The sequence below is a fragment of the Ischnura elegans genome, chromosome 7 (assembly GCF_921293095.1).
Source record: "Ischnura elegans chromosome 7, ioIscEleg1.1, whole genome shotgun sequence".
Lineage (NCBI taxonomy): Eukaryota > Metazoa > Arthropoda > Insecta > Odonata > Coenagrionidae > Ischnura > Ischnura elegans.
Window position 1 is genome coordinate 45,684,620 of NC_060252.1, and position 13,500 is coordinate 45,698,119.

The 13,500-nt window shown below is 39.7% G+C and overlaps 1 protein-coding gene across 1 annotated transcript in view; it reads left to right on the top strand.

The window, feature by feature from the left end:
- Positions 1–7,897, top strand: part of LOC124162827 (exosome complex component RRP45) — a 39,278-nt gene extending 31,381 nt beyond the window's left edge. The window contains exon 9 of the mRNA XM_046539495.1: positions 7,616–7,897. The gene's annotated coding sequence lies outside the window, so the exon portion shown is untranslated. The remainder of the gene's footprint in view (positions 1–7,615) is intronic.
- The last annotated feature ends 5,603 nt before the right edge of the window (positions 7,898–13,500 follow it).

The following is a 13,500-nucleotide window of genomic DNA, read 5'->3' on the forward strand; positions in this document are numbered from 1 at the left end:
TTTTCCCAGCATTCATACCTAGCTGTCACGTTTTCGCGTGCTTGAAAATTTTCACTTTTCATTTAATCGCAATAAATAGATATTGTCAGTTAAAAATCTAAAAGTGTGAAATTCGTACTCCAGGAGTTATAATCTTTCTATTTAGGCAAAAAAAATAATAGGAAACCACCCTATTGAAGAAGATCTGGTGGAGAAGCGCATGTATTTTGCAAAACACCTCGGATTGTCCGCTAGCACTTGACAGGAGGAGTGGGGGTAAAGCGAGCTACCTGTTGAAAATAAGTACATAGTTGGATGAAGCCGAGTATCAGATGGGTATGCTGCTGAAATGACATTTGGTAGATATGAATGTATACCGTATAAGCTTGTGTAAGAGGCCCACACGTGTAAGAGGCGCACCCCTATTTTGAGGATCGAAGCTATAAAGAAAAAAAATTTTGCGACATTTTTTTTATCCTATCGTGCGGTGTTGCAGACGTATGCCTGGAATTTTGACAGTTATCGAAATGTCCTCTTTCAGTACTATTTGAAAGAGGAAATTTTGATAACTGTGGCGGCATAAGAGGGAGTAGAAAGAGTTCCGATCCTCTCTTTGCATACGCCATCGCTCTACGTTGCTTGTCCTACTCACGAACAATTTTGTTTAAAAGTTCTCGCAGGAGTATTGCAATAGAATTGCAGCTGTGGAAAATTTTAAGGCAAAACACGACAGGCAAATGGCATGAGCTTTCCCAAGAGATTGAACAACAATCGGGGCAATCTCAGCGCCGTAGGATAATAACCACGTCGTAGATTTAAGGCCCCTTGCACACGCACCGATTTTGGACGGCCGGTAAAATATCGGCCGTCCACATTCCAATAGTGAACAATGGGAGAGCATTGGAGCTTGCACACGTACCGACCACACGCCGGCACCGGCAAAATGCCGGCCATTGTCACTGTGGATCGCCGACGCCGGCTCAAAAACTTAGCAACGTATCGTTTGACCGGTAAAAATCCGGCGTGTGTGCAAGCATCGCTTCGCCGGTAAAATATCGGCCAATATTTTACCGGCCGTCCAAAATCGGTGTGTGCAAGGGGACGGAACTACACTCGGCTCTCCATCAGCCAATGTCTCTGCTTTTTTCCTTTCCGAGACTCCACAGGAAAATATCAAGTTACAGGGGAACAATGGAAACGTGTTTCATCCCTACCCCATTTCACCAACTGACCTTTTTCGATCTACCAGGTTCAATTCCCCGAGTTTCTGGAGGTCAAATGCTACGTGAGTCACCTTCTGAGCTCGAAGATATCTCGATATCTTTCAGCAATTGTATGACACGCACGAGGTTCTAAAAAGAATTAGACCTAACGCGACGTATATCTGACAGCATTTAAGTTTTTTGAGCTCTAATTGATTGACACAAAGATTTGTAGCTAAAATAAGGCTACTAATATTCAACATAGTCCAAACAGCACAATTTCGAAAGAAAAAAGCGTAGCATAAGCGCATTCAAACAAGACGAGACGGACTGGAAACTTAGGCAACGCAAACTGCGTATATCACATTGCTGCGCCTTCGCCCCTTCGCTTTAATGGCAATGACGTCACATGCAAGATCGGACGTGTTCTTCCCTTGCTCCTTCGCTCGTAGTTTTAAATACGGAGGGGAGGGAGCCCTCTTCCCCTCGACCTCTCCTTCAGCGCTCTTCACTTATAAGCATTTCCGATTTCTTCTATCCACCATTAAGTCCAACAATGAGCACACTCGTTCGAATTTTTTCAACCGCAGGTTGTGACACCAATATTACTATATGCAGTATAAATGCCGCGGAATGCCCACTCGTGTCAATAAATTTAGCGCGCGCTCCGGAGCGAATCACCCCGCGCGATCTTCTCAATGTTCACCTCTGGGGTACCGACGTGACGGCGCGATGCTTGCAAGAAATTCAAACAGGAGCATTTTAAAAATACGTCACTAAGGGAGAAACTCCCCTGCCTGCCGCTTGATTTTGACCCAGGGTTTCAGATGACTGACTCACGCTGAAAACCAAGGCCACTCAGTTCCCCTTGAACTTGCAACCGGTGAAGGGGAGGGGGGGAAGATAAGAAGTTTGTGTAAGAGGCGCACCCCCATTTTCGGCTGCAATATCTGGGAAAAAAGGTGCGTCTCTTACACGCGCTTATACGGTATATCAGACGGAAATCCATCGTAGCAGTGTAAATGCCGAGACGGCAGGCATTCATTTTTTCGCGAGGTGGTGTGTCCCTTTAGAATTTTTGAAAGAGATGTTAGTTGAATCAACTATATGCCCAAATTGTTTCCATAAAATTTAAATATTCCATTAATCAGCTAAATTCCTGTTTGAATCCTTTAAAGGAAATCACAACTACTCGCCAAAATCTTGGGTTTCCTGCTGCATAGGCAACCTAATCAAACATTCCCGCATTCGTCGTTTTTTTCGTCCATCCCCTTGTAAAACGATAGATCGAGGTTCCACTATGTACCTTTTTATTTATACATTCATCAAGTGAAATAGAAGAAGAAATGTACATTTAATAGGCATTGTGCAATTCTAGTATTCGAATATTCGAGCAATGGTTTAATATTCGAATTCGATATTCGAGTTCGAGAAATCCGCTATTCGCCCCTAGTTTTAATTCATAAGACTTAATCAATGATGTAACCTCACTTCTAATCAGAAAGTCATCCACTTAAGTGCCAACAATAATTCCTTCCTTCTCATAAATGCAAAGTTCACTTAACATAATTTATAAACTCTAAAGATACCAAAGACCTACTGAGAAACTTTATTTCTCCAGTTTTTGCCATACTGCTTTATGCCATACTGGCTTTTCTTTGATTTAAACACATATGGGTTCCTGTTAACATTTATCCCTTCAGACATAAACATACATGCATCTTCTCTAGTTTGCTGTTTAGGTAAGCACCTACAATGTCTATATGATTAAGTTCCCAATTATTTTCTGCTGCAATTGAGTGGAATGGAAGCCAAGGGGCACAAGTGATTTCTCTTTTCTATACAGAATTAGGTACAGAAATTAGGTATAGAAAACAAATAAGATCAATTAGATACTTATTAGTTCATTTGATTTTCCACTCTATGCCAGCACAGAACAGAGACTCACTTGTTTCCATTGGCAACCAGGTTTTTGTGTATTTATTCTAACAATTAACTTTACCTAACGCTGTTGAAAAAAAAATCACTTGTACCCCTTGGCTCCCAACCCACTCAATTTATATTGACATTCTCACGGATTTTCTTTATATGAACAGGCTTGCATTCTCATAATAATTGATACTATACATTTGTTGAAAACTTTGTACATGTAACCTCGCCCTAAATTTCTTCCTTTTTGGATGCATGAAGTCATCTTACGGAATCATGAACCATGTACTCTGGAACTGTATTGAGGCATTGTCTGCCTCTCGGGCCAGTGCTCAACCCACCCTCGGCTTGGACTGCTCCTTCCCTGGGAATCTGCAATGCTTCCTCCTTGGTCTGGGCTGCTACCTCCCCTAGAATCTGCTCAGCTTTCTTCTGTGTGGTCTGCCCCCTTTCCCAGAATCTGCTCGACTTCTAGGAGATCCCGGACAAGGCTCTCATCATGCTCTTCTTCTGCATTACTAGTTGTGTCTTCTCCTATCTGCTCAACCCTCTAATCCAACCACCTTTCTTGAAAGGAAAAGTATTATCTTAGAATAGCCCATCCCTACTGATGAAGATCTTACATGATGCCAGGTGTAGTAGCCTGTACCCTTCTGTATCTTTCGGATAACTAAGCATCACTGCTCCTTACATAATACAAGAAAACCACTCTGTAACCCATAAGAATTTCCTCTTCCCCATTGGGAACTACTTCTGCACTCCTTGTTATCGTCACGCCTATTAGATCATCTTGGTGGTCAGGAACATAATACTTCAGTCAACTTTATCTTCCACCCACCATACTCAATCAAACATTTGGATATCTGCAGATCCATTACCTTAAATCTTCTGTGCCTTTCTTTCCACGATGGTTACTTCTCCTTGGAATGATTTTAGATCAGAAAACATCCTTTCATGTACTCATGTGGTCTGAGGGTGTAACACAACCCTCTTTCTCCCGGCTAGCTTCAGGTATAGTCCATGACAAGTGGCTCAAATCACTAGAATCTAACAACCAAGGTGCAAATGTGGACGCCAGTAAAGGGGAGGTTAGGAAAAATCCACGTGCACTCAGATGGGAAAGGTTTGTCCTTTTCGTAATTATTCCCTCAGTGACTTACACGCCTTAAAAGTGTTCAGAGTCACGTATCATCATTGAGAATTTCTGTAAGGAAGGGAGGTCCTTAAGGAGGGAGGAGGAAATGGAAAAATACCACCTCGAGCTTTTGACTCAACTGCCGCTTCGGCTTCTGCAACCTTTGCGGTTATCTCCTCGCCAGCCTAACGTCAAGTACTCCAACCAAAAAGCGAAACCTCTTCACAGGTGCACCAACTGGCTATGTACCCCGGTCAAAGCCACTGCCACTACGCAACCTGTACGAAACAAAAGAAAAAGGGAAAACGTGGATCGAGCATACAAACATTACAAGAGTGCTGGATCAAGGATCCAGACATCATTAATGGTGTGGTTCGGGTTTTTCTGGATGCACCAAACTATATATCCCCATGACTGCATGTAACTGATGCGGAGGCTTACTTTTCTTTCTTCTTCAAATTATCAGAGGTAACTGGACAATTTCTGGCTTAGTTTCCTTCTATGAGACAAGTGAATCAAATATATTGTATTTCCATATTTCTTTCTAGGTTTCTACCTCGCATCTGCCCCACTTGTGTAAACTTCCTTCTTAGCCTTTGCTCTTCTTCCCTTGTCTTTTTTTGCATTCTCTTCTCTTCCAATAATAGTTTATATTTAACCAACTTGGATGATATTTCTCTATCGTCAGTTCTATAGGTTAAATGAGAACCCACAAAAATATGGATACAAATATGATCAAACCATTCAGTAAATGCCAGGTCAGCTTATCCTAAATATTTTGAATGTATTGAAGTGTATAAAAACTTAATTCTCTCGTAAAAAAAATGGATGAAAACATGATTGCGATGGTGAGAACAGAATAATATGATCTCCTTGCTCATTAATGCACCACCATCGATCTATGAAACCACACATTAAAGTATATGAGTTCAATGACTGTGGAAGAGATTTGAAACCCAATTTATTTTCATACCAAATATTACATCATATACCATACACTCTCTTGCTAGAATAACATGGTATTTTTTCAATATCAATCCATAAGAGCATATTCTATTTATTCTCAGTAACTCAACCCTAAAGAAAATCTTTGTCAACACTATCATCATGAAGAAAGACTTGATGATTTCACATTTTTCAAGTTTCCAAATTTATCCTAAGCAAAGAGATCAAATTAAAACATAGTAAAAAACTCCCTTGGGCTCCCTGTTACTCCAGGAGGAGTATGCTGAAATTTACTGCTGAATTAACCAAATACGTTATCCACCATAAAATCTCTGGGGAAAAGACTTGCGTAAGGCCTGAGTTGTCGTTTTGTGAATCTCCTTTTGGAGGAAACTGGAATGCCAGAAAGCACTCCATAGAGCTCTAGAGAGTAATACTGTCAGGAGCTTCAGCGAGTGCCAGGGAAAGAACTAGTGACTCCGTCTCTTTCTCCAGTGATAGAGAATATTGTTCAGAGAAAAAAGCTCAATGAAGCACTTTCCTTGGCACTCCGAGTTACATATTTAGCCTTTGTTCCGAGTTACCCCAGATCAATAAAAAGTTGGTGGACGATATATTGTATAAACCAGTATTAGAGACGCACCCCTATTTTGAGCATAGGAGCTAAAGAAAAAGAGCATCGAGGGATAGGATACAAAAAATTTTGCTTTTTGCGGAATTTTTTGTATCCTATCTCTCGATGTTGCAGACGTATGCCTGGACTTTCGACAGTTATCAAAATTTCCACTTTCAATACTAAAAATTTACGCATCATTTTTCAGCCAAATTTACACGATATGCATAGCGCTCGGAGATAAGTAGGTATTCACTTGTAGTCTTAACCTTCTATGCTTACTAGAGATGGTCGGATCGGATACCTTGGATCCAAATATCCAGTGGTAATATCCTTCACCTTATACTTTGAATCCAAATTCGTTGAAGAAATTGAATCTGAATCCAAAATTTTAAATCAATGCTTTCGTGAATGCAATGTCCCAGAAGAGGAAGTAGAAAGAGTTCCTCTTTTCACGTACGCCATTACAAGGCTTCATAGTTTCAACAAGGCTACTAACATTCAACATAGTCCAAACAGTACAATTTCGGAAGAAACAAGCGTAGCATGAGTGCATTCAAACAAGACGAAATGAACTGAAATCTTCAGGCAACACAAACTGTGGACATCACATTGCTGCCCCTTCGTTTTGAAGGCAACGATGTCACATGCAAGATCGGACACGTTCATCCCTTGCTCCTTCACTCGTAGCCCAGTTGCTTGAAAGACAGAGGGAGTGCGCTCCTTCCCCTCTACCTCTGCTTCAGCTCTCTTCACTTACAAGTATTTCCGATTTCTTTTATCCACCATTAGTACAACTATGTACACACTCGTTTGAATATTTTAAACCGCAGGTTTTTTACAGCAACATAATTTTCAATTGCAATAATCCTCATAATAGCATCTGAAGATGTTTTTTGAAAAATCAGGCCCGTAGCATAATGGAAATTACTCAGCAAGACAGATTTCTGACTATTAACCAGGTATTGTCCTTCAAAACTCTGCATTTCTTAAAGTTTGATATCTGATTACTATTTGCAGGATAAATGCCACAGGGTGACCACTCGTAGCAGTAAGTTTAGGGCGCCCTTCAGAGCGAAAAACCCTGTGCGATCTTTTTCATGTTCACCCCTGAGGTACTGATGCTTATGAATAAGAAATGCAAACAGTAGCATTGTAAAATTACGTCACTAAGGGAGAAACTCTCCTGCCTGCCACTTGTTTTTCACCTAGAGTTTCAGATGTCTGACTCACACTGAAAACCAATGCCACTCAGTTCCCCTTGGACTTACGACCAGGAAAGGTGGGGGGGAATATAAGAAATTTGTGTAAGAGACCCAACCCCATTTTTAGCTGCAATTTCTGGGAAAAAGGTGTGTCTCTTGCAAGCGTTTTTATGGTAAATCATTCAAAAATGTAATCAGTAAGAAAACAGTGACAGTATCTTATGTAATTGGTTAGAAACACAAAAAAAATTATAATTGAGAATGTACTTAGCGTAGTCACTGTATGCTTATTTTGCTGCTGTGATAATTAAAATTTTACTCTTTTTGGCTATTATTTTGCTGTGATCACAAATTTACTACCATTAAATTTGTGCATGAGTTGATTTTTAGTTTCTAGTGCACTTGGCAATTTCATTTTTTGGAGTTAAAGTAGAATTTTCATAAAATGTGTACTTCGGACTCACTGAATCATGGATTCTCTGTTCTCTTTATTGAATTTTTCTTATTTCCTATTATTGGTTTTTAATTCAAATGTATGTCACTTATGTTTTTGATTAAAATGTTTTTTTACGTAAGTAACCACTCTTTTAATTTGATTTTTTTATAGATATAATCTTTACAATCTTGAAGATGGTGCAAGATGTTGAAACTGATGAAGGAACTGGTGGATGATATGGTATTGATGGATCCAAATGTACAACAATTGAATTTTTAGCATCAGAGTTAATTATACTTGGCCTCAATCCATTCATTCATTATTGGTGAGAAAATTTCAACTGTTTCTCTGAACTGCTATGTTAGAAAACAGACAGTTATGGGTTGCTGTAATTTTTTTATCATTCTGTTGATGTTCTTTATACCATAATAAATTATGTTGTTTTGCTAAATATTTATTGTAAGTTTATTGACAGATTTATACGCACTATGTGCATTAGTATAAGTACTCACATTGGTAAGAGTATGTCGTTTTGAGATCATCTAAATCAATTGAAGTCAATGTGACAACGCTGCCTACATTCCCATCCAGGGTTACACAGTAGAAACCTGATTTAACGTTTTTCTGGGGGGACAAAATTTAAAACACTAAATGAGGACCAGCCATTTTTTTCAGTTTTAGGGTCTGCAATGATTGGAATGGCTTTCTAATAATAAATAATATATTTTTAAGTCACTAAAAGGTGCCACACAGTGGTGTAGCCAGGAATGTCATTTGGGGGGTCCAAAACCAGGGGGGTGTGGGGGAAAATTGAAAAAAAGGTTAGAAAATAGAAGGTTTTAAACTGATTTTAACACTTTTTATAATGGAAACAACTTCATTTTTCAAAGAAATCTTTTGTGAAAATATGAACTTCAACATTTTGTTTTCTTTAATGAAGAGGCTTAGTATTTGAGTTTTCATATTTGGGAGGGGGGGAATTCCAGACCCCACCCCCTCGCTATGCCACTGGTGCCATATGCTGCAAAAAATTCTTTGATGAAATGTTCTTATCCCACCTGTACGGTTTCATAACAATTTTCAGGAAAGAGCTACAAAAATTAGGAAGTATATTAAAGTAATGAGTTTTATATGAGGATACTCGCACGCTCCGCGCGCTCGTTAAGGGGCTCCGCCCCTTAAAACCCCGGTTCCGGCTTCGCCGTCTACATTTGTGGTCGTTCGAAGACTTTTGAAGTTCGAATAATCTCAACACGGCTAGGGGCCGGCTTCGCCGGCCAGGGGGTAGGGAGGTTCCCCACTCATTCCTCGGAACGGCTCCGCCGTTCCTCGCTGAAGGGCGGCTTCGCCGCCTGGGGGTTTAGTGTGCCAGAGGGCGAGGGCATTTCGGAACTGTTTCACCGTTATTCGTTTAAGGGGCGGCTTCGCCGCCCAGAGGTGGGGGGAGTCCACAGCGGTTGCGCCGCTTGAACATCGGGGTGGCTACGCCGCCCGGGGGTTACTGAAGCTCCCCCTCGCCTACGCCCGTTTCTCGTTGTGGGGCGGCTTCGCCGCCTTGGGGTTGAGGAGCCCCCCCCGCGGCTGCTCCGCCTAGTCCTTATAAATGGTCTTCCCCACCGAGAGGGGTGCCCAGGGGGATTCGGGTATTTTAATGTGTTATGCATGCGGTCACCAAAAGTCCACAGTGATCATGTAGCGATGATTGTAAAAGGTAGTGCAATGGGGATTAATAGTGGCGACAAGTACCCATAAAAGAAGACTTAATGGCAAGTTTTTCATTTTTTTTTCGGGGGGTTCCTACGGAATACCGGGGGTTTTATACTTGTGTTAAACCAGTGGTCACTAATAGTTCTCATAAATTCCGAGCCGATAAGTCCTAGGGGACCGGAAGAGTGGTCTTACGATTCTTTTCCCTGGAGAGGCTATTTATTAGAAATTTTTTGGGAGGTTTCACGGGGTTATCGGGGGTTTTAATAAGTGGTAGGGGCACCGGTTAAATTGTGTCGAAAACTATTCGGAAAGGCGAGTTTAAATTTGTTTTATTTTTTTTTCGGCGATGTTCCGGGAGGTAATCGGGGGTGTTCTGGTATTTTTTCCCGTATGGTTTACGGTGGCTCGCCCTCACCAAATATTCCGGATCTAGAGCTCAGAGGGGACGGGTAGTGCGGCGTAATGTTTGCGAGAAGTTCCCAAATAGGAGACTAAATGACACATTTTACATTTGGGGGGGATTTCACGGGGATACCGGGGGTTTAAATGTGTGTACTCCTGGCGGTCACCATCCATTCGCATAAATTTCGGGGGGATGAGTCGTTGGGGGCGGTGGAATAGTCACGAAAAGTACCGAAAAAGTAGACTTTTTTGAAAATTTTATTTTTGGGGGGGGGGGGGGTTTATGTGGGTTTACCGGGGGTTTATAGGTTTTTACTGCCAGTGGTCATCAATCGTCCACATCAATTCCGTAGCGATGAGTGGTAAGGATTGGAAAAGCGGCGGAATTGTGACGAAAGGTACCCGACAAAGCTACTTATATGCTAATTTTAATTTTTTTAGGGGGTTTCGGGGGGTTAAAAGATGACGGTACTATATGGTCACATTCATTTACTGTCATGTCTAAAAGAATTGTGCCCTATGACATCCATATTTCGAAAGTAATACAATAAAAAGCAAACCAGTCCCTGAAAAATGTTAGCAGTGCCCGCCATTTTTATTTTTTCGCGGTTAAATCCATTAAATAATTATTAAAATGTTTATGTTTTCTGAAAGACAATGCAAAGCTGTATGTAACTACAAAGTTTGAAAGAAATCGGTTGAGTTAAAATTGACAAAACCTTGTGTTAATCTTTTGAAAACCGTAATTTTCGGTGATTTTCGGAATATTTTAATTTTATTCTCAGTAACCAAGGACGATGAAAGAAAAACGTTACCTACATTTCGTAGACTATGTTATGAGCATATATAATAATCATTTTCGTTATCCTATACCTTAAATTAAGTCGAAGGGAGCGGAAGTTATGAAATTTTAATAGAAAAACGAATTTTTGGACGCCATTTTGGCTGCAATATTCTTGAAAAGAAATTAACAACATTACGTAATTACGTGCCCACGTTTATCAGCTTTTGAAAAATGCATTAAACATCCATGTGGCACGAACGGTTCGCGCGCAGTAAAATAAAAACCGAAAGACGGTCCCCGGAAAAAGCCCGATTTCGGCCATTTTGTCGTCCTGGCGACGACACGTGGCGGAAACTTCCGGTTTTCGGATTTTTCCTCCGGATCATTTCGGGTTCCCCGCACGCGTGCCAAATTTCAGCTCTCCAGCACTTCTGGAAGTGGTCGGGAATTTGTATCCATGAGTGAGTCAGTTACCTCAAGGGCTGTATATAATAGAGATACATTAACTTTAGAGTATTCCCATGCAGAATATTACTATGAACTTGATTCCATTTTTACTCATTTTTCAGTGGTCTTGATGAATTAAAAAAAAAACTTATTCCATGTATAAGAGTGACGTGTTGCTGACTATAGAAAGTCTAAAATAATATTAAAATGTTAAATTCCCCAAAAATTCCTCATTGCATCATCATGGACAAGTGAAATAAATAGACATCAGAAGATCCTTAATCTGTAATTCTAATTTCATGAGAATTTTCTTGTTGTTGAGCAGAAATTCAAAGATTTCGATAATCATTTGAACCAGCGATAATGAAAAACCATTAAATCAGGCAAAAATATCTTGTGTGGGAAAATTTTTTACGACCTTAAATGCGGAAAAACGCAGAATGCGAAACACTAAATCAGGATAATTTTTACTTGCTTGCAAAAAAGAAACACTAAATGCAGAAAAACATAATATGAGAAAACCTTAAATCACTATCCGACTGTAATCATGCAGGGTTATAATTGTATTTCATGTCGAAATGGCAATATATGCTAGTTCCTACTAGTATTCAAATCTGTCAATTTACAGCCAAGTATCGCAAAATATTTGGCATTGGTTGAATTTTGTCTTGGTAAAATACTTGCACCTTACCACCCTAATTTTCAAATGAATATGCCAGGAATATAGGTACATACCTAATTATCAATGCTTGTGGGTATCTAAGAGTTATTACATAATAAGATTAGCTACTTTTCTCATTATGGGAAACAATAATTGTTTAGAAGTGAATTATTTGCCTAATGTAAAATATTACCTAAACCATTGAGAATATAAAAAGCATAAAATTTCCATGAAATGGAAAATAAATAAGTCGAGTAAGTGACTTCCTAATAAGCAGTTTTATTTCCCCAGCATATACATAAAACAACATGTCTTCAGGTCGATTGTGGCAGAACGAAATTTGCCATCTCATATTTGCTTTTGAACTTGAAAATTGTTGTCTCCTGTACTTGCAAAGGGGAATTTGTTTGGTTGCGGGCATGAGATAGTTAATGACCCTGTAAAGGGCTAGGACAGAAAATGGTAGGGGCTGGGTTGCTACGTATTTAGCAATACACACACTATGTTCATATTAGCTTATGGCTAAGGATGTGAACTCAAATAATAAATAAATTAAAATTTGTCAAATTTTTATGAATATGTATTTTCATGTTTTAATTCAATATTTTTGTTTTCTTTGTTTTGTTTCTTGAGTTGAAAAACTTAAGAAACCCATTCAGATAGGGGAAATTTACATCAGTGGTGACACGCCAAAATTATTAGTGCCAGAATGCACTTTCTTCAACTTTTTTTACTAGTAAAATATTATTCTGTTTTTTAATTACAAGTTACATTGCATATTTTGAAATAGGTACATTTTTGTTCTGGTTATGAATGTTGAGGTGATTGATAAAAGTGTTATATGACTATTATTCTTATTTTAACCAATGCAGGGACGGTGTTCCAGCACCATGACACTACTGATGTACAGCAAATATCACTCAGCATTGAGAAGGTTAACAATCAAGTTGCTTTTATGAATTCATTTGGCTTTAAATGATCAGTTAACCTAACCTTGCAAATCTAACCTAAAATCTGTTCACTGAATTCCATTTCTAGAGTTGAAGCGTCCAGTCATCTCTGTATTTACTCTTGACTAAACCAAAATGTAAAATATTAAGAAGACTTACAAAAAGTTCAAAAACCCTTCAAAGTTAGGGTACAAATGCAGTTTTTCCATTTGTTGCTTAAGAAACTAAGTGAGAACAAGACATGGGTTGGCTCGATTTGAAGAGTCTATGCTGGTGGCATTTCTGCTCCCCATACTCATCCTCGCCAATCCTATGCAAAAGGCAGCTATGGCATTTAGGTAGGCTAGTGATTGGTGAGGCCAGTGAGCCCCTGCTCTATTAGTTTCTCTTGTTCATGCTCAGCAGCTCTCATTAGGATAGTGGAGTTAAACTTTACCACACAGTGCCGCATATACAGTCCAACTCTTACCACCTAGTAATGAGGCGATGCCCAACCACAAGCCAGAAAAAGCAGTCAGCTCCCCGTGGAACAGAGGGACAGAGACACTCATGAGGGCATGATGACGATTCACACGTGTGAAGTAATTTGCCTCAGCTCATCACCCAGTCAACACAACAATTATGGCCTCAGTGTGACCGAATTGTGGTTAACCTGTAGCAATTATGGCTATGGCTAGCCACAGCTTGCCATATTGTGGCCTGACTGTGGGTGCCATCTGGCAAGACAGTCTGGCTTGCCAAACACATATACAACTATGGCCACACTTAGGAAGGCCATAACAGCAACAGGTGATAAGTTTGGTTACGGTTGCTATGGATACAGGTTTGTTGATGGGTTATCAAAATGAGAGTTGGTTGATTTTAATGATATATAGAAAGTGTGTTAAAGAAAGAAGAATATGTATTTATTTATAGAGAAAAGGCCTCCACATTATTTATTGATTTCATCAATTTTGGTGTCTTTACATGAGTTTACTGTGATGTTGAAATGTGGGGAAGATCAGATAGGCTACCGTAAATGTTGTAATGCCTAAATAAGTGAATTTACCTGTTACAGAATGGCCTAGTTAAAATATCTGGAGGTGGACGTTTAACACGTTCC